Source organism: Felis catus, chromosome B1 (genome assembly GCF_018350175.1).
Source record: "Felis catus isolate Fca126 chromosome B1, F.catus_Fca126_mat1.0, whole genome shotgun sequence".
NCBI classification, from domain to species: Eukaryota; Metazoa; Chordata; class Mammalia; order Carnivora; family Felidae; genus Felis; species Felis catus.
Genome location: NC_058371.1, coordinates 34,836,647 through 34,856,548, shown reverse-complemented (window position 1 = coordinate 34,856,548; position 19,902 = coordinate 34,836,647). Strand labels below are relative to the sequence as shown.

Here is a 19,902-nt window from a genome sequence, read left to right as displayed (position 1 = left end):
ATATATGTATACAACTATTAATGAGATACTTTACATCCCTTTCTTCTACTAAGTCTTTGAGATCTGGTGGGTACTTTACATGCACAGCACATCTCAACGCGGACAAGTACATTTCAGGTGCTTGGTGGCCCCACTTGATGGTGGCCGCCATATTGGACGGCACAGCTCCAGGCAGCCCTCTGAGAGTATTATAAGCATCCCTACCTCCCTGAGGAAAAACTGAGGGACAAAAGGCTACGTGATTTTCCTAAGGTCACATAGCTAAAAGGTGATCGAGCTGGGATTTGCATCCAGGCATCCAGATACCAGAACTGAGACGTTTATTCATGAGTCATTCTTATCCCTGTGACTGAGAAAAGCACACTCTGGTATACCCAGCCTTGCCCAGTGACCAATTTGCTTAAGAAGACTGCTTTGAGCTAAAGGATTTGAGCTTCCCTAAGCAAGGTACTAGGCTCCGGGCATCTGGGTGGCTCAGTCGGTTAAGTGTCTAACTTCAGCTCAGGTCATGATCTCGAGTTTGAGCCCCACATCATGCTCTGTGCTGACAGCTCAGAGCCTGGAGCCTGCTTCAGATTCTGTGTCTCCCTCTTTCTCTGCTCCCCCCTCCACTTGTGCTCTGTCATTCTCTCTCAAAAATAAAATAAACATTAAAAAAAATTTTTTAAAAAGATATATTAGGCTCCCAATGGTGAAAAATAAAAGCAAAGCTTGAATTTTAATTTGAATAAAACAAACAGCAGAGCACTATGTCTCTTACCTTCTCTGGCACCTAATCATAAACAAATATGGTCAATTCTCCCTTTACCTTTCTGGACATTTGATGACATTTGGACTGATGAAAGACACATTCCTCCTCTTCACACCTGCTCTCTCAGTCCTTAGTCAGAGATTTTTATTCTACTAAAGACATCAGAAAAATGGTGGAGACCTCTGGCCAAATGTAGTATCTGATCCCACAGCTGGGGGAGTTTTTAGACAACAGGAAGATCTATTCGGCATTCACCTTTGAAGACCTCCCAGGTCATCCACGGCCATGTTTAATTCCAGGGACACCTTCTACCCTGAACACAAGCCAACTGGGTCAGCAGAACCTATCTGCAGCTCGTTCACACGAACCAAAAAGCAAGCTCAAGAGGGTTTCAGCGACCCTCTCCAGGCATGCTGAGGAAAGTTCACAAGGGGAAAGCTCACCTTGGAGAGTATTGTTAAAACCTCATCTGACTGAAGTCTGGGAACTACTGCAGCAGATGGTCTTAATTATTCACACAGTTTAGCTCGGGAGTGGGCCATCGTCAGAGGGTTCAAGGCAAGATGCCCATGGGCTGCAGTGTTTGATTAACATGAATGAGAGGCAGTGCGTGCCAGGAGAAAGCTGGCTGTGACTGTGGCTTATCAGAACGTGCTAAATGATCTCTCCCAATATGTTCTCGCTGGGCTCCTGGCTAAGCAGTTGAGGACATTCTCACATTCAATTCAGTCCCCTGGAGGATACAACTTTCACTCGGTCGATACTAGGGTAAGCTACGCCAAGAAGAGGTATTATACTCCAGGGAGTATCTGGGAGAGATATGGGAAGAATTCCTTCACATCACTGGGATTGAAGGTCCCAGGCATTCCTGACAAACGTCAGGCAGCATCAGCTCACCTTCTTCAAGGGCCGTGAGCACCCTCTATAAGCAGTGAGCCATTCAGACAGCCGCACAACTCCTCCCCCATGAAGAACAGGCTGGACCCGCTGCCACCTCTCTACTGTCAGGAAGCGGTTTAAAGGCACGCGGACCTGGGTTCAAATCTCATTTCCACTACTCGCTCTGTGACCTTAGGCACACTTAGATTGTCTAAGTCTCCGTAGTTCATCTGTCAAATGGAAACGGTATCTACTTTAAAGCAACTTTTTGGGTGCCTGGGTGGCGCAGTTGGTTAAGCGTCCGACTTCAGCCAGGTCACGATCTCGCGGTCCGTGAGTTCGAGCCCCGCGTCAGGCTCTGGGCTGATGGCTCAGAGCCTGGAGCCTGTTTCCGATTCTGTGTCTCCCTCTCTCTCTGCCCCTCCCCCGTTCATGCTCTGTCTCTCTCTGTCCCAAAAATAAATAAACGTTGAAAAAAAGAAAAAAAAAGCAACTTTTTAAAGGGAAAGCAAGAAACACCTGCTTTTCAGGATTGTTACAAAAATCAAAGGTCGGGGGCGCCTGGGTGGCTCAGTCGGTTAAGCGTCCGACTTCGGCTCAGGTCATGATCTCACGGTCCGTAGGTTCGAGCCCCGCGTCAGGCTCTGTGGTGACCGCTCAGAGCCTGGAGCCTGTTTCAGATTCTGTGTCTCCCTCCTTCTCTGACCCTCCCCTGTTCGTGCTTTTTCTCTGTCTCGAAAATAAATAAATGTTAAAAAAAAATTAAAAAAAAAATCAAAGGTCGACTTCTTATGTTCCTGATCCACGGTAGGTGGTCAAAAATGTCAGGTAAAATATTTTGGTTCAAACAGGTGGAGCCTGCTAGACTTGGGTCGGGCAATTCAAGTGCCAACCACAAGATGCTAAGCCGCATTATGCAAGTGGTTGTGCTTAATTTTGATCTTCAGGTTTCCCCAAGTGTTATCTGGGGAACTGGGAACTCCCAAGGATGAGCTTAGGTAGTTCCTCCTGGATCCAGCTCTTGGAACAACTTACTTGAAAACTAGAAATACACATTTGCTCCAGAGAATATATGATTTGGAGAAAAGCTTAGTTACCTCAATCAATAGGTGTCTTCACATGTGCTGGATAAGCTAGGTGGGGTGCTAAATCGTGCGAAGTTCAATGGGAGGGTGGGCTCCAGAGAGTCTGTCTGTAGTGTCTGCAAATAAGACTTTTAAATGGGGTTTATGTCATCCAATGCTATGACTCCAACAGTGGCATTGTTCTCATCATGGATGAATATTTGAAAATCCTTTACCTAACTTGAACCCAACAGGGCTCCAAAAGGCAAAAGAGGAAATGTAAAAGTGGAATTTCCAGGGTCCTTTTCTTAGGCTACTATTCGACAGCTGAATCATTTTGCCTAGCAAAGAGTATGAAAGGCCGACTCTAAAAAGAAGCCCTGAGTCTCAAGATTTCCTTGGGGCTTTCAAACGTTTTCCTTCCCCCAGAAGCGGTCCCATCTGAATCACTCCATCACCTCCCTTGAAAGGGGCATTCTGTGCGAGAGAACCTGCCTGCCTAAAAACATTTTCGGAAAAGTGGCTATTGACTGGCCTAGGGTAGCCTTAAACAATATGACAGACCACGGCCCCTTACCACCGACACCTCACTCCGTGGCGCCCAGTCAAAAAATGCCCCACGTGACCCAGCTGATTCCTAGTCAGTAACAAAGGCATGCACAGACGAGGGGGGAAAACACACTGTAAACACCATTCGCTGTTTGCACGGCGCGCGTTTAGCCAAAAGCACTGCTCTTCTACAAGCTGATCCTCTTAACCGTTTCCCTTCTTCCCACCCACCAACACGACTGTCTGAGGCCCTCCTCAAGCAGGCCTCCCTTGGGTTCCAGCTTTCCATGACTGGCCCTGCCATTTCTAGGCCCTTCCGAGGTAGGGAAATGATTCGTTCCTCGCAGCCCTTGCTCCACATCTTGTGCTCCGGAGCTCCCAGTAGCGGGCCTTCCTGCTTCGTCGCATAAACAATGGCACCACTCCCCAGCCATGAGCAGTGGCCCACGATGCAAAGGGCACTTGCTCAGCGTTCGCCGAACAGGGGAGCACAGAACCCAGTGGGATTCTTTCACCCAGACAGAACGCTCCACTTGATGTCTCTGCCAGATGTCGGCATTCAGATACGGGGTCAAGGGGTGGGGTGGGGGCTGTCTCCTTCATCAGACCCTCACTGCTAGGGATTCCTGCTGGATCAGCAGGACTGATGAATGGTTCTCATTCATGGCCCAGAGCACACCGCGGGGAGGCTACCCCAGCTGTGGTCCGGGTGCTGCTTCTGGCCCCACATGGAACACATTCCTTTGTGGAAGAAGGCTGCCTTTGGTGAGGGGGCCGTGCTCAGAGAATGAGGGCAGCGGTGGGGGATGATGGGGCCTTTCTGAACCACCTCAGACAAGAATGCAGACTTTGACACCAGGCTTGGCCGGGGCTGGTCCATTTGGCCCCTGGCCAAAGATTCCACCTCAGCCCTGTCTATTTCTGGCCACAGAGCAGGAATGTTCAGGGCACCGGGAAATGGTGAGAAGGTAAGCATATAAAGCTGATTTTTTTTTTTTCAGCCTTCAGAAAGAGGCCTTTGTCGGGCATAATTTGTTGTGATCAACTAGGGTTCCCCACAGTCCATCTCTGGCTCTGGATGGAATCTCATTTTAACCAGGCTGCTTCTCGGGGAGGCTGAAGGTACAATTTCAGACTCTTAAAAGTGTGCCTAATGGAGACTGTCAGACTGGATCAGAAAGGGAAAGCCAAATACATATAGCGTCTATAAGAGACACATTTTATCTCTATAGCACATAGTCCATAAAGAAAGGCAGAGAAAACCCAAAAATCAGTGCTGCTGTTTGAAGGCAATACCATTATAATGGCGGTGGGAACAGAGTGACGCAAAGATGCCCATTGGATTCAAATTAACCAATCCGTGGCCCTAAAAAAATGAAGGCCTAGTCTGACTCCAGGATAACCTACAATAATTGAAAGAACACAGTGTTGGCATCTGAGAGTAGTCAAGATCCAGATCTGGCTTCTGCAACTAGAGAAGGGTCTTACCATCTTAGTGAGTCACATAAGAAGTATCAAGGGCCCAGGGCGCCTGGGTGGCTCAGTTGGTTAAGCGTTGGACTTTTGGACTTCGGCTCAGGTCATGATCTCACAGTTTGTGGGTTCAAGCCCCACGTTGGGCTCTGTGCTGACAGCTCAGAGCCTGGAACCTGTTTCGGATTCTGTGTCTGCCTCTCTCTTTGCCTTTCCCCCACTCATGCTCTGTCTCTCTCTCTCTCTCTCAAAAGTAAAAAAACAAACAACAAAAAAAAAACATTACAAAAAAAAAAAAAAAAAAAGAAGTATCAAGGGCCCAGTAGAGTGACTGGCTCATAGCAATGCTCAATGAGTGGTAACTATTATAATTATAAAATCAGCAAGAACCTGGAAAAATCCAAGGAGGGGCTTCACTTCACCCACTGACCACTCCTAACACACCACTTAGGTAACAGGTTTTAACCATCCCCCCACCTCCCCTCCTCTGTACACACCCCCCAAACACACTGTTTCCCAGAGCTACAATCAGTAGCCAAACTCGTCTGAGTTTCTGCACCACTTTAGGGGGAGGAAAACAGAAGCCAGAGCCAGAAGGGTGTGCAATCCAATCACTGCCAACAAGTCGTGTTTTTAGGGCAGGAAGTGTAGTTAGGGATGAGACCCACTGCATGCAAATCCATGGAGCATTGGTCCAGGCAGAGACAGGTGGGGAGGGGCTTGGCCATGCTCATAAGAGGAGTATACTGGGTGGGAAGTGGAGGGAATTCTGGGCTAGAGGGAGTACACAAACCAGTTTTTCAAAGAGATGCCTCCTCAAGAGTGGCCACGGAGGTACTGGTTAGCTTTCCTTGTGCCTCAGGTAGGGCTAGTCTTAGCAGGACTCACTTTTGGCTTTCTACACTTTCTGTGTCCCCACTAGTTTCCAGGCCAAGCCCTCATCCAAGTGATGCAACCTCAGTCAACAGTCAGTTCTTCAGGCCTGAGCCCCTCAGACGAGAACTAGATCCAGGGGGCCCAGCAAAGGAGGGAGCAGCCACATCTTTGCCTTGTCTGGAAATGTCTGGCTACACAGAGGAGGGGGTAGGAGTGCCGTTCTCAACTTTGTTAAGAGCCTGTGATCTGGGATTCTGCTGTCCATTAGAAGCAGTGGCTTCCTTCCAGAAGCCCGGTGAGTAATAGCAGGCACTGACCGCCACATCACCAAAGCTGGCGGGGCTCAGCTGCACAATGCCAGCTGGTGCTGTGTCACTGATGATCATTCCTGGAGATAATGGCATCTGCAGAGTAGTGGCATATACACACGGACCTACAAGTTCTTGCTCTTCCTGGGGGAGGCAGACTTTCTCAGCTACCTTTGGACCTGATCAGTGTCAGTGGTGCTGATCACAAGTCTTTTCGGGGCCTCCTAAGAATGATTCTAATATTCTCACTGCATTTCCAGCCATGGCACGGCTCCCACTGGTGGCTACAGGATGCCTCCACTTTCTTTAGCATGACACATACTAGCTTCAACCCACAACCGTAGGTTTAGCCACACTGACCTGAGTGCATGTGGTCCCCAGAAGATACTTGCTTCCACACTTCCCTGACTTTGGTCTTGCTGTTCTTTGTTCTAGGATACCATATATCTACCTCCTGAACACCTGTTACTCTATGTTTAGGAATCTACCCACATGTATATATAGAAAGTCTTCAGGAATCTACTAAAAGACTATTAGAACTGGTAAGAGTTCAGCGAGGTTATAGGATACAAGGTCAATATACAAAAGTTAACTGTTTCCACTCACTTTCAAAGAACAATCCAAAAAGGAAATGACAAAACGAATTCCATTATAATGGCATCAGAAAGAATAAAATATTTAGGGGCCCCTGGGTGGCTTAGTCGGTTAAGCATCTGACTTTGGCTCAGGTCATGATCGCATGGTTCATGGGTTCAAGGCCTGCATTGGGCTCAATGCTAACAGCTCAGAGCCTGAAGCCTGCTTCGGATTCTGTGTCTCCTTCTCTCTCTGCCCCTCCCTCCCCTGCTCATTCTCTCTCTTTCTCACTCTTTCTGTCTCTCAAAAATAGATAAATGTTGAAAAAATTTTTAATATAATTTTAGAAACAAATTTAACAAATGACACGCAGAATTTATCCTCAGGAAGCTACACATTTTTCAAAGATATTAAAGATCTACATACATGGAAAAACATCCCGTGTTCATGGATTGGAAGACTTAATGTCATTAAGATGAGAATACACATTAATCTATGAATTCATCAAAATCTCTATTAGAATCCCAACTGACTTTTTCATGGAAATTGAAAAACTGATTCTCAAATTTGTGTGAAATTGTAAGGGATCCAGAATAGCCAAGACAATTCTGAGAAAGGAGAACCCAGTGGGAAGACTCACACTTTCCAATTTCAAAAGGGCAAAAGGTTAACACAAAGCAACAGTTATTAAGACAGTGTGGTACTGGCACAGGACAGACACACAGATCAGTGGAATATAACTGAGAGTCCAATAATAAACTCATATATTTATCAGTAATTGATTTGGACACGAGTATCCAGACAATTCAATGGGGAAAGGCCAGTCTTTGTAAAAAGAATGGTGCTGGCATAACTGGGTAGCCACACATAAGAGAAAGACGCTGGACTCCTCCTCCACACTATTTACAAAAATTAATCCAAAATGGATCAAACATCTGCATATAAAAGCTAAACTACAAAACTCATAGAAGAAAACGTAGGGGTAAATCTTCCTGACTTTGGATTTGGCAATGGTTTCTCAAATATGACACCAAAAGCACAGGCAACAAATTAAAAATATGTATATTGGACTTCATCAAAATTTAAAGTGCATCAAAAGGCACTATCGGATGTTTCATGAACCAGGGCAGCAGTAATATGGGTAGGAAAAAAGGCATAGTGATCAAGTATTTATTGTACTATTTACATGTCTATCTCCCTTTCAAGCCTGTGAACCCCCTTGAGGGCACATAATCTCTGTATCCCCCGAATCCATTATAGTATAAATGCTGAGTACATGTGATGTCAATTGAGAAACAAGGAGACACTATCAAGAAGGTGAAAAGACAATTCACAGAATGGGAGAAAATATCTGTAAATCATAGATCTGAAAAGTGTCTAATATCCGGAACATATAAAAACTCCTACAATTTGGGGTGCCTGGGTGGCTCAGTTAGTTAAGTGTCTGACTCTTGATTTTGGCTCAGGTCATGATCTCATGGTTTGGAAATCAAGCCCTGCATCAGGCTCTGTGCTGACAGTGAGGAGTCTGCTTGGGACTCTCTCTCTCTCTTTATCTCTATCTCTCTGTCCCCCTCCCCTGCACACACACACACACACACACACACACACACACACACACACTTTCTCTGTCTGAAAATAAATAACATTTAAAAAAACTCCTACAATTCAATAAGAATAAGCCACCTAATTTAAAAATGGGCACCGGACTTGAACAGATATTTCCCCAAAGAAGATATGCAAATGCCCAATGAACACCTGAAAAGATGCTCAACATCATTAGTCACCAGGGAAAAAGCAAATCACAACCTCAATGAAATACCACTTTGCATACACTAGGAGGGCTATACAATGTTTGAAAAAAATTTTTTTTAATGTTTATTTACTTTTGAGAGAGAGAGAGACAGAGTGCGAGTAGAGGGGAGGGTCAGAGAGAGAAGGAGACGCAGAATCTGAAGCCGGCTCCAGGCTCTGAGTTGTCAGCACAGAGCCCGACACGGGGCTTGAACTCACAGACCGAGAGGTCAGGACCTAAGCTGAAGTCAGATGCTTAGCCGACTGAGCCACCCAGGCGCCCCTATACATTTCTTTTAAGGGGGAAAAGGTAGGTGTTAGTGAAGATGCAGAGAAATTGGAACCTCCATACATTGCTGGTGGTAATGTAAAATGGTACAGCCGTTGTGAAAAACAGTTTGGCAATTCCTCAAAAAGATAAACATAGAATTACCATACAACCCAGCACTTCCACTCCTATTTATATACCTAAGAATTAAAAACAGATGTTCAAACAAAAGTTCGTATACAAATGTTTATGGCAGCACTATTCGTAATAGCTAAAAGATGGAAGCAATCCAAATGTCCCCCAACAATGAACAGATAGGGGCGCCTGGGTGGCTCAGTCATTTGAGCCTCTGACTCTGGGTTTTGGCTCAAGTCATGATCTCGCTGTTTGTGGGTTTGAGCCCCACACTGGGCTGTGCAGCTGGCAGTGCAGAGCTTGCTTGGGATGCTCTCTCTCCCTCTCTGTCCTTCCCCCACTCACGCTGTCTCTGTCTCTCTCAAAATAAATAAACTTAAAAAAAAAAAGCAATGAACGCATAAACAAAATGTGGCATATCCATACAGTGGTATATTATTTGGCCATAATAAGGTATGGAGTATGCTTACGTGCCACAACATAAATAAGGCTTGGAAACATGTAAAGTGAAAGAAGCCTTATGTTTGATTCCATTTATACGAAATATCCAGAATTGGGCACATCTAGGCAGGAAGCAGATTAGCAGGAGTGGGCGTGGGGAGTGAGGGTAGGGTGGGGGAAGAGAAGGAGGTGACAGGTAAGGCACACAAGTTTCTCTTTCCGGTAGTGAAATGCTCTAAAATGGACTGTGGTGATGGTTGTACATATCTGTGGATATACTAATAGCCATTGACTCGAACACTTTAAATGGGTGAATTATATAGTATGTAAATTACATCTCAACTAAGCTGTTAAAAAATGGACTTAAATGACACTTGTGTTAAGAGTATATATTTATGAAGTAGCCGCTACATGATAAACACTGTATTAGGCACTGGGAATTCAAAGATGACTTTGACGTGGGTTCTGCCCTCAAGGAGTGCACACAATACTTACAGAAGCAGGAACAGTACAGAACGAGATACAGGAGTGAAAGGAGGAGGCGGTGATCACACCTGAGGATGAGGAACAGGAAAAGCCTTAGACATTGACACTGAGCAGGTTGTGGAGGCAAGTTTGAATTTGACAGGTTGGGGGTGGGGAGATCATCCCAGGCAGCAGGTAGGGCTGGTCTGAAATAACAAAGGGTCTTTTGGAAGCCTTGTGTGGTGCAGATAGCAAGATGAAAAGCAGAGGCACTGCGGGGTGGGGATGATGAGAGGTGGGAGAGATGACAAGCAGAGGGCCAGCAGAGAGGGAACTTGAACGTCATGCTAAGAAATGCTGAGTTTTCCTTTTGGGGATAAGGAGCCAATGGACAGTAAAGCAGGGGCGGGGTGGGGTGGAGGGGGCGGTGATGAGGGCAGATTTGTGATCTAGAGCAGGAGTCAGCAAACTGCAGCCCACGGGCCAAATCTATAAATACCGTTTCCGGAAATGAAACTTTATTGGAACACGGCCATAATGAGTTCTTTACTTGCTATCTGTGGCTGCTCTCCCACTAAAACAGAGTGTGGACCAATAACAACACAGAGCATATGGACTGTGACGTCCAAAATGTTTGCTATCCGTCCTTAGAGGAAAAGTTTACCACCCCTGCTCTGGAAAGATCACTAGTGGCTATTGCATAAAGGAGGGCCTCGTGGGGGTTAAGACCAAGGGAAAGGAGGCCAATTAGGAGCCGAGCAACTCTCTCGCTGCTGGGTAATGTCACGATGTTGGTGTAACTGGCATGGTTGTGGGGTGGAGAGATGGGCCTGGCTTTGTGAGCTGTGGGGAAGGAAAAACAGCAAGAAAATCAAGAGTGCCTGGTTTTCTGGAAAGGATGAGAGACCCCACAGGGTTTCACTGATGTGTAAATTTTAGTGTTTTTGTCCTCATCATTAAAATGTTTCTAAGCATCATTTTTAGAAGAAGGCTCTCAAACAGAGCACCTGAATTCAAGGCAGCTTAAAAGTTTTTTATTTTATTTTATTTTATTTTATTTTATTTCATTTCATTTTATTTCTTTTTATTTTATTTTATTTCATTTTATTTTAAGTAATCTCTACACCCAACGAGGGGCTCAAACTCAAGAGTCAGTGCTCTACTGACTCGGCCAGCCAGGTACCCCTAGCTGAAAAGTGTTTTAAAGAAATTATTCTTACCACTTGGTTATGGGCATGCTAGAGCAATTCTAGGCAACCCGGTGGATAATCTTCCTCTCTTCACGTGTTGCAACAAGCCCGAGGTCCACAAATTCTTTGGCTATGCTCTAAGGCTGCCGTTGGCACTAGGTGGGCACTAAGGGGTTGGCGGCCAGCCATCAGAATAGTATTCTTGACCAACGATTTTATTTTATAAAATTTTTTTTAACGTTTATTTATTTTTGAGACAGAGAGACAGCATGAACAGGGGAGGGTCAGAGAAAGAGGGAGACACAGAATCTGAAACAGGCTCCAGGCTCTGAGCTGTCAGCACAGAGCCCGACATGGGGCTCGAACCCACAGATTGTGAGATCATGACCTGAGCCGAAGTCGGACGCTCAACCGACTGAGCCACCCAGGCGCCCCTACCGATGATTTTATTTTAAATACATGTGTCAAATACCATGTCTTACTCATTTTTGTGTCTCCTACAATGACTGGCAGAGTGTCTGGCACATAGAAGGCCACTAATAAGTCATTTTAGTTAAGAAGGAAGAGAGAGGACTCGGTGGGAAGAGAAGGAAAGGAAGAAGGAAGGAAAATAAGACAGGAAGGCAGTACATGGCCACGAAAATTTCCCCCAAGGCTGAAAACTCATGCTGCAGCAGAAGCTGATAAAAGGGCCGTTCTTCAGGTGGATGTGAGTCCCCTTCTTCCAGGGAGAGCCTGGAGGGACCATACTTAGTGGTCATGTGTTAATACAGCTGCAAAGGCCAAATATGCTGTACTATCTTCCCCAGATATTTTAAGGAAATAAGTGGCTTAAATCTCACAACGAATCTCGATGTTTGTGTCTTTCAAACATCTCTTGCAAACTGCCTCGCGAAGAGAAAACGAGCATCCAATCCCAAGACCCCGAGGTGTAGCTAAAGCAGCCGCATGCAGGCATGAGATGTAACTGAAACCTCTTGCTTTACCGTGTGCTCCAGGTAATGTTCTAGTCTTGGTCTAGGCGGTAGTTACACGGGCATGTTCATTTTGTAAAAATACATCCAGAACAGGTAGCTGTACACCCATGCTCACAGCAGCACTCTTCCCAACAATCAGAAGGCGGAAGCAACTCAAGTGACCACTGATGAACGAACGGGTAAACAAAATGTGGTACGTCCATACAAAGGAATACTATTCCCTTAAAAAAGGAAGGAAACTGACATGCTGCAACATGGATGAAACTTGACGACATAGATGTCAAGTGAAATAAGCCAGTCACCAAAAGACCAAGTACCATATGATTCCACTTACATGAGGAACCCAGAGTTGTCAAATTCATAGAGACAGAAAGTAGAATGATGGTTTCCAGGAGGCTGGGAGGTGGGGGCGGGGCGGGGGCGGGGAATAGGGGGTTAGTATTTAATAGGGATAGAGTTTCAGTTTGGGAAGACGGAAAAGTTCCAGAGGTGGATGGTGGTGACGTCACACAACAATGTGAACGTGCCTAAAGCCACTGAGCCCCACACCTAAAAATGGTTACAATGGTGAGTTTCAAGTTGTGGATATTTTATCACAATAAAAACAAAACCAAAAGCGTATACATGCGTATGCTTAGAATTGGTGCCATTTCACCTACATGTGCTATTCTTGGTGGGGGGTGGGGGAGGAAGTTGACTTTAAAAATGCACTCAATTTTATATTTGTATTTGATTTAGGAAGATAGGAAAAGATCTTTCTTACTAGATCTTAGGGTCACGCTGTCACTCTGGAAAGCTGTGCTATGTTTATCCCGCTACTCTTTGGTGCTCCAGGACAAGGCTGGGGGTGGGGGAGTTCATGGATTCAAGTTCAAAGGCAGTGACAAGAAACGGAGCAGAGTAAGCTGTTCACAAGTCATCCACATAATGTTCTCATTAGGCGTATGCTTTTCAGGCAAGCAGCATCATTTTCCCAGAAGATACTCTAAGCATTGTGTTGGGGACGCATCAAGGAGGGCATATGGCAGCTTGCACAAAACCTCCACGGGTCTGCTTGTCTAACAGATTCTGACAATGAAACAACTTGAAAAATGTCTCATCATTCGCATGCGATATTACAGTATGAAGTTGGAGGTATTCCACACGAAGGCATCAAAAGCCTTGGGTAAGAAGAAATGATTAACTGTGGTCCTAATTACATCCTCATTATCTGTTGCGTCTGTTCTCACTGTACCCCCGGACTTGCCACATATCACTTACCTGGGTATGTCGTTTTTGCCAAGAGAAGTGCCAAAGATTTTTTTTGAACTCCGGACAGAAATCTTATCTAAATTGTCACCATCACACTCTTATCACCCTGGAATAAGTGGCTATTCTGAAGGGATGGTCCTGTGCCAAAAGAATCCTCAGACACACGTGGCGGGCAGGAGCGGCCAGCACACCTGGCCAGGTTGGGTTCCCTGCCAAGCATGCGCCATGCGCAACAGCAGGAGCACAGCTGGAATTACTAAAATAAGAAGGTCTGAAGACTCACTTCGAAACTGGACATGGCTGGAGAGCAGAAGATAAGCAGTGCATGGCTGCAGGTGCATGTCTGTGCAATCTGCTTGGCCCTCCCAGTCCTGGCCCACGGTTGCCAGTTCTGCTGGTTCCGGGGGGCTCTGGGGCGGGGCAGCCTGCGGCCACCTCATCTGAGGCCTCGTGGCCCATTCAGGGTCCACGGTGCAGCTGGGTTTATGTGACACAGCCACGGGGACAGATCACTAAGACCATTTTCCAGAGGGGAATGAACAATAATCACAAGCTGTTCTGAATCCAAGCAGCTCCAGGAGTGCGGGACTCTACTCCCTAATGCTCCCAACGCTATAAGGAAAGAAGCAACTGTCACAGCTGATGTGGCATCACCTAGAAATTCTGCTCCCACGGAGACAGCCTATTAGCTAAGGGGGAAGAGAATTTATGGCTGCCGGAAGACAAGGTGATTCAAGGTTAATGGTTTGCCCCTTTGAGTTCCTACAGTTTGAATAATGGGATTGAGTAACCAGTTTCTCTGTCCCTGACTGCCTGTTTTATGGAAGGTGTGTTCATTCAATGTCTATTTCAGGGCAATGAATATAAGAGCAGAAAATCTAGGAGTCAAGAAATAAGAGATTCCATTTTCCCACACGGCCAGCCAAGGAAGAATTCCAATTCATGAGTCTTACTAATAAGATGTAGAAATGATTTATCACCCCACTTCCAAGCAAATAAGCACAAGTAATGATAATGCTAAAAGTAAAAAATTCTGGTGTTCTATATCCTCATCAGACCAAGGCAGAATAGACAAAGCTGTCCATAACTGAAGGACTTCAGAGGGAAGCCTCTTCCCTGTCATGAAATTTAGGAATCTCTGACTATAGACACTAGCTGCCAAACTACTCAGGCGATGATCAATGATGGGTAATTGTTCTCAGTGAGATTTCCTTCTGGTGCCTTGGTCTTGTCCAAGAATTTCAGCGACAGCGGATTTGCTCATCCTACTTCCAGACCTAGGAGCCAGAGACTAGGGGGAAAATGCTGCTTCCTAGTTCACAGAGGCCCACCCCGAGTCCTCAAGAGGGAAGTCACTTTCATACGGTTCTACAATAAGCTGGGAAATAAACCCAGGCTTCCTGACTTTGCAGCTGATTTACCGCAAGCACCAAATGGCCAGTTACTACATATTTACACACGGATTTCTAATCACAGGTGTACGGGAAGTGATAAGCTCAGGATGCAGCCAGAGCCAAGAGGAACACTTCAGAGAACAGCCGATAGCCCATGAGCAGCACTGAGAAACAGAGCCACTGTGGCCCAGGAATGAGGAGGCTGGGTCAGGTCCTGGCTTCGCCAATCCCTGCCTTGCCATCTGGACAGCTTATCTGTTTGCCAGTGTGCTCAGCTGTAAAATGAATTCAGTACCCATCTTACTCTTCGGTGGAGTGTTATAATAACCAAACGACACAGTGGACAGAAAAGTGGTTTGATAGGAATAACATACAGTATGAACATAGTTTATAAAAACCAGCAGAACTCGGCTCAACTTTACAAAGGCATTTTGGGGGAAAGTGGGAAATTTTTGTCTTTGTTTTGTTTTAATTTTTTTAATGTTTATTTATTTTTGAAAGACAGAGAAAGAGCATGAGTGGAGGAGAGGCAGAGAGAGAGGGAGACACAGAATCTGAAGCGGGCTCCAGGCTCTGAGCTGTCGGCACACAGCCCGACGTAGGGCTCAAACTCATGAACTGTGAGATGACGACCTGAGTCAAAGTCAGATGCTTAACCGACTGAGCCACCCAGGTGCCCCAGAAGTGGGAAATTTTTGAATATGGGCTGGGTATTAGATGATAGGAAAGAATTATTGTTAATTTTCTTAGGCATAGCAATGGCATAATGGTTATTTAATATTTTTCAAGATCACACTGAAATACACAGGGATAGAATTATTATCAAATTTGAAATCTGGAATTTGCTTTAGAAAGAAAGAGCAAAAGGATAGATAGGAGCAAATATGGCAAAATATTGATAACTGTTGAAGCTAGGGGAGAAAATATGGAGGCCTTCTCTCTACTATGCATATATGAAATTTTTCAGAATACAAAATAATTTTTTAAATTTATTATTATTTTTTTATCTTAGCAAGAGAGAGCTTGAGTGGGAGGGGGAGGGGCAGAGGGGGAGAGAGAGAATCTTAAGCAGGCTCCACGCTTGGCATGGAGCTTGATCCTGCGACCCTGGGATCATGACCTGAGCTGAAATCAAGAGTCAGAGGCTCAAACCCCTGAGCAACCTAGGCGCTGCCCCCCCCCCCCACAAATACAAGATAATTTTTAAGTAAACATTGCAGAATTGGGGGCTGGGGGATCACAAAGCTTCACTGAAGTTCATCCCCAGAGCACAGAAGATCTGTTTCCTTCACAAGACCCTTCCACACTGGTCATCCAGAGGTCAGAGAACAAGGACATGGCAAAAGGCCAGGAGAAGGCCGGCCAGGACCCCAGGTGGAAGCCTCTTTCAGAATTTTCTGTCTGCCATGCATCCAAACGTCAGCCAGCCTATAAAGTCAACTGCACACTTTGTCTTCAGACCTAAGTATCCTATTCACCTTAGACCAAGTCACTTGTTAACACAAAGTTACAGGGGGACACACAGACGCTTGCATACTGCCCCCCCCCCCCACTGAGGCTCAATTGTTTTGGGCCCCAAGAACCCCAGGGCCAAATGGGGGCATGCACTTTGCCATGGGAGTGAATGGTCATTCTGGGGCAGATACTGGGGACCAGTAAGGGGAACAGGACAAGAGGGAGAGGGAGATGAATAATTTAGCTAAGGTAGGGTCCAGTGAGCCAGTTATTCATCTGGGTACTGACTAGGGAAATGAGCATTTCCCTCTTCCTTCTAAGCCCCATCCCTGACCATTTTAAGTACAGAACACACCATAAATAACTAAAAAGTTCCAGCAAAGGTGACAAATGGGCTTTGGGGGTTCCTGGACAGACAGGCTGGCGGTGGCATAAGGGAGGAGCCGGAGTACAGGAAAGGGGTTCGAGCCCCCACTGACTAGCTCCCTGGCCTTGGGCTTCAGAGCTTTTCCTCCTCTGCAAAAAGAAATGATCGGGCTCGTTTTTAGAACCCCGGAGTTCAAAGATTTTAGGGGCAAAATTAATTTTGGGCATGTTCCGACTTAGGTGAACATCGTTCTTCCCACCTGGACCTGAGGTTTCCTAACATTTTGAGCAGTTCAGTGCTTCCCACCCCCACCCCACCAGGTTCCGCCGCGTCCCCTCACCCCACCCGCGCTGGGTTTTGGTGGTCTTCGCTTGTTTCTTCCAATCATTTCTAGCTCGGCGCTGATTTACAGCGACACCTCCAGCAGGCAGCTACAGTTAGAGGACTCCCAGATTTGGAGTGGGGGGAGGGTGTGCAGCGCGCAGTGGCCAAAGCGCCTGCGTAAAACTGTAGGCACTGAGTCCTGCGGGATGCGTACTGGGCTAGGATTTGCTCTACCACTGGGGCGACCCTGCATGTACGACCCTCGGGTTAGCTTGTGCTAGTTCTTTCCTACTCCAGGGTCTCTTTGTGATAACGGCGGGAGAGGTTCCCCGGTCCCCGGACAAGCCAGCACGACGTGGGAGGGAACACCTTGGGAGCGGACCGCGCCTGTCCTCCTACAGGACTCAGGGCACTCCTGCGCTCAGCCGAGCCTTTCTAGCAGGCTGGGGAGAAAACCCAATTCCGAGACAGTGGGAGATAGAGCACCCAGGCGTACCCCTGGTGGCCCCCATCCGCTCTGCCCCAGCCCTGTGCGCTCCGTATCCCCAAAGTCCGGGGACACCCCAGGGCACTCCCCGCTCCTGCGCGCCCCCCATACCCTCAAAAGCCAGAACGCCGGGTAACCCTGGCCCCACGCCGCACCTAGGGCCCACAGAGCCTCGACGGGCTGCGTCCTGCCGGGTCGCAGGAGCCCCCGGCAAGCCAGGAACACAGCGCCCTGATCCCCGGGGCGCGCCAGCTGCAAAGCCTCGCCCGGCTCAGGGAGAGGTGGGGCTGGCCGGTCCGCCCGAGTCGGAAGGGGCACCCGTTAGCCGGCAGGTCCTAGCATCACTCCGAGCAAGCAGCCTTCGCTCCAAGTGCCCGCCACGCAGGTCCGGGGAACCCGCAGCACGGCCGAGAGGGAGCTCCGCAGGGAGCGGACCCCGGGGACCCCACCGGGACGCTCCCGCTCCCCTGCCTACAGCTGTGCGGAGGGGAGGAGCAGGGAGCGCTCTTACTTGGCAACAGGGGCCCGCGCTGGCTTGGCTGGGGCCAGCTTTCCACGGTGGCCCCTCTCCGCGCGCGTCGCCGCTGCGCCCCTTTCCCGAGCAGAGGGGACGAGCCGACTTCTCAGGCCGCTGAAGGAAGCGGGATCCAAGTTGAGGAAGCCGCGGGCCGGAGTCGCTCCTTTACGCTTTTCCCGGTACTTTTAACGCGAGTCGGAAGGCAAACCCCTCCCCGAACCCACCCCCTTCCCGGGAGGTGGCCACCGCGGCAGGCCCGGCCTCCGGCCCCTTTTGTTGTAATTCGAGAGCGGCCCCTCCCCGGGCCCGAGCGGGCTGTGCGGGGGAGGCCGCGCGCCAGAGGTTGCAGCGCTTCCCAGGCTCTTCGCGCCCAGGTTTCCGGAGACTGAGCAGCTCGAGAGGGGGCCCTTTCCTCGGGGAGATTCCTCTACCCACCCCCACCCTCAGCAGCTCCCGGAATTTAACCCTTCGATGCCCTTATGCAGCAGCTTTAGGGTCCATGGTTTTCAGAGAACTCAGCGCTGCCCGGCACATAATAGACGTTCAATAAAAACTGGTCGGTGAAGGAGTTCCGAAACCCATGCATCTCGCCTGGGTTTCTTCTCTATTGGGGAAGCAGATTCTGAACGTGAAAACAAACGGCCCCCTTTCTTGCTGCAGATCACATCTATGGCCTTTGCAAAGCCTCCCTCTCTGAAGATTGGTTTTCTCCTTTGTAATTAAAGGCTTTGGATTCAGTGACCTCTAAGGTCCTTCCCCGCACGGCAGGGCCAGGATTAACAAGCTCTGCGCTCAGGGAACCCAACAGGACACAGCTAAGGGGTGCATATTTTGCAGAGGGACATTCCATGCCTGGCTCTGAGGCTCACACTGGGGGCAAAGTGAGGGCGTCCTACACGTAGGGGGAGCCCTCTGTGCGGTTTCCCAGGGCTCCTTAAGCAAGAGAAAGGCTTGGCCAGACAGGAGGCAGCCAGCTGTAAAACAAGGCATCTGTCCCTGGGCCTCTGGGCAGGCAGTACCCAGAAGGGACAGACTACAGCAGTCTGTCACATGAAGGGTGGCAATCCTCTTGCCTTCCTCCCTCCTTAGCAAACCCACAGCACCAGCAGTGACAGGTGGTGACTCCCAAATTCCCCTCCAGCTCCGACCTCTCTCTTCACTGTGGATTTGTAAATCCACTGGTCTCCAGGACATCCCCTCCTTGGCCCTCTAGACACTTCCCGTGGCCAGGCTAACTTAGCATGCTGGCCCCCAAACTTAGTCCCTAACTCACAGCCCACCCCAACCCCTGTGAGCTCTGCCTGGAAGAAATGGGGTCTCTGCAGGCCCCTCCTCCTAACCCTCCCCCTCCTCCAATCAGTCCCCTGGTCTGTTGGGCTGGAGAGGAGGGAGCAGGAGGGAGCTCGGTGTGGTTATCAAAGGGCAGCAGGAGTCCCTGTGGTGCTGGAATTGTTGGGGATCTTGACTGTGGTGGTGGATACAGGAACCTACACAGGTGATAAAATTGCACGGAACTTAATAAGTGCAGGTGCGTGCACGTACAAGTAAAACTGGGAAAATCTGAATAACATTGGGTCAATGTCGATACCCTGGTTGTGATATTGTGCTATGGTTTTGCAAAATGTCACTGTTGGGGGAAACTGGGCAAAGTGTACCAGGCATCTCTCTGTATTCTTCCTTACAACTATACATGAATCAATAACATTTTTTAAATGAAAAAAAAAAAAAAAGAGCTCCAGGGCTCTCAGTATGCAGTCTGAACCCCTTGATCCAACTGATAGGAACCCCAGAGGCATTTTCAGCCTGCCCATCTCTCGGCCACATTCTTTCCTCTCCCCTACAGGCCCTGCTTGCTGTTTGACATGCCTGCTCTTTCACACCCCAGGGCCTTTGCACATGCCATTCCCTTGACTTGTCTGCCCTGCAGGGACCAGCTCTTTGAGACCTAACTCAGTTGGCACAGTCAACACTCTACACAGTGCCTGAAACCTAGCAGATGCTCAATGAATGCCGCTGAAAGTGAGCACCTTTTTCTCTGATCCCTCGGTTTCTGCTCCTGCTGTTTGTGCTAAAGCTTTAACCAATACGGTATAAAATGAAAGGAAGCTAACTTTGTAAATAATGTGTTGCTTAATTGTGAAAAAAAAAAAAAAGCAAACTCCTTGTTGGAACATTTAGAAAATAGGAAAAAGTATAATGAAGACGCTTGTCATCCTGGTTTTCTATCACCCATATAGAAGCACCTAACATTTGGGAGTATTTCCTTCAGGATAGGTTTCAGATCAAGTCTACATATGGTTTTTGTACTCAGAATTTTTTTTTTTACTGTATTTTTTAGTGCATTTTTAAATATACTTTTTT

The 19,902-nt window shown here is 47.7% G+C and overlaps 1 protein-coding gene across 2 annotated transcripts in view; it reads right to left on the bottom strand.

Moving 5' to 3' along the window:
• LOXL2 (lysyl oxidase like 2) overlaps nucleotides 1-17,774 on the bottom strand; it is a 92,081-nt gene extending 74,307 nt beyond the window's left edge. For both annotated transcript variants that reach the window (XM_045055385.1, XM_003984692.5), the window contains exon 1: nucleotides 17,536-17,774. The gene's annotated coding sequence lies outside the window, so the exon portion shown is untranslated. The remainder of the gene's footprint in view (nucleotides 1-17,535) is intronic.
• Nucleotides 17,775-19,902: the final 2,128 nt, after the last annotated feature.